At 52.3% G+C, this 1885-nt stretch overlaps 1 protein-coding gene across 1 annotated transcript in view; it reads right to left on the bottom strand.

The window, feature by feature from the left end:
* The window catches only part of LGALS4 (lectin, galactoside-binding, soluble, 4), a 14050-nt gene that overhangs the window by 10531 nt on the left and 1634 nt on the right, over positions 1–1885 (bottom strand). The window lies entirely within an intron of this gene.

Consider the following 1885-nt stretch of genomic DNA (forward strand, 5'->3'; position numbering starts at 1 on the left):
TTTTTTTTTTTTTTTGAGATGGAGTCTTGCTCTGTCACCCAGGCCGGAGTTGGAGTGTCACAATCTCAGCTCACGGCAACCTCCACCTCCCGGATCCCAGTGATTCTCCTGCCTCAGCCTCCCAAGTAGCTGGGATTACAGGCGTGCGCCACCACATCCAGCTAATTTTTGTATTTTAAGTAGAGATGGGGTTTCGCCATGTTGGCCAGGCAGGTCTCGAACTCCTGACCTCAGGTGATCCACCTGCCTCGGCTTTCCAAAGTGCTGGGATTACAGGTGTGAGCCACTGTGCCTGACCTTTGTTTTTTTTTTGAGACAGGGTCTCACGGTCTCGCCCTGTCCTCCAGGCTGGAGTGCAGTGGCCACGATGGCAGCTCACTGCAGCCTCAATCTCCTGGGTCAACTAATTTTCCTGCATCAACCTCCCTAGTAACTGGGACTACAGGCTCATGCCACTATGCCTAGCTTTTTTTCTTTTCTTTTTTTTTTTTTTTGTAGAGATGGGGTCTCACTATGTTGCTCAGGCTGGTCTCAAACTCTCGGGCTCAAGCAATCCTACTACCTCGGCCTCCCAAAGTGCTGGGATTACAGGTGTGAGTTGCTGTACCCAGCCCACCTTGCCTTCTTAGACCACCTCCTCCAGCCTCTTCCCAACTTCCAGTTATGACTGCTACGAGTCTGCCACAGGCCAGGCTCTGTTCTGTGCATTTTGGGTCTCCCTGCTCCGCTCCTGGCCCTGAAGATCATTTCCCTGATGCAGCCAGAGGGCCCCTGTGAACACCCATGCCGCATCACATTCTGCACCCCCGGGCACACCAGCATCCTTGAAATTGCTCCCCAGGGCAGGCACACACCTGTCTCAGGGCTTTCGCACTGGCTCCTCCCTCTGCCTGGACGGCCCTTCCCTCAGCTGTCCCAGGGGATGCCTCTCTCCATTCTTTCTGTTCTTTGCTGAAATGTTTCCTTCCCAGGCAGAACTTCTCTGGCCGCCTTTTTAGTTTTTTTGAGACAGTCTATCTTTGCCACCCAGGCTGGAGTGCAGTGAAGTGATCTCAGCTCACTGCAACTTCTGCCTTCAGGGCTCAAGTGATTCTCCCACATCAGGCTCCCAAGTAGCTGGGATTATAGGCACCTGTTACCAGGCCTGGCTAATTTTGTATTTTTAGTAGAGATGAGATCTTGCCGTTTTCGCCAGGCTGGTATCCAACTCCCGACCTCGGGGGATCAGCCTGGCTTAGCCACCCAAAGTGCTGGGATTACGGCGTGAGCCACAGCGCCTGGCCGGGACTTCTTTTTTATGTTTTCCCTACTAGGACGTCAGCTCCATGAGGCAGAAGTCTCTGTCCTGTTCACTCCTCCATCCCTAGTGTCAGGACACAGAGTGGGCACTCACTGAAGAAGTAAACAATAAATAAATAAACAACAGGCTGGGCAGAGTGGCTCACACTAGTGCCTGATTCTCCCAGCACTTTAGGAGGCCAAGGCTAGAGGATCGCTTGAGCCCAGGAGTTCAAGACCAGCCTGGGCAACATAACAAGACTTTGCCTCTACAAAACAAATAATGATAAAAAAAATTAAAACCGGGCGTGGTGGCTCACGCCTATAATCTCAGCACTTTGGGAGGCCGAGGCGGGTGGATCACCTGAGGTCAGGAGTTCGAGACCAGCCTGACCAACACGGAGAAACCGTCTCTACTAAAAATACAAAATTAGCTGGGCCTGGTGGCACATGCCTGTAATCCCAGCTACTCGGGAGGCTGAGGCAGGAGAATGGCGTGAATCCGGGAGGTGGAGCTTGCAGTGAGCCAAGATTGCGCCACTGCACTCCAGCCTGGGCGACAGAGCAAGACTCAGTCTCAAAAAAAAAAAAAAAGAAAAAAAGAAAG

Source organism: Colobus angolensis, unplaced genomic scaffold (genome assembly GCF_000951035.1).
Source record: "Colobus angolensis palliatus isolate OR3802 unplaced genomic scaffold, Cang.pa_1.0 Scaffold34, whole genome shotgun sequence".
Classification (NCBI taxonomy): Eukaryota; Metazoa; Chordata; class Mammalia; order Primates; family Cercopithecidae; genus Colobus; species Colobus angolensis.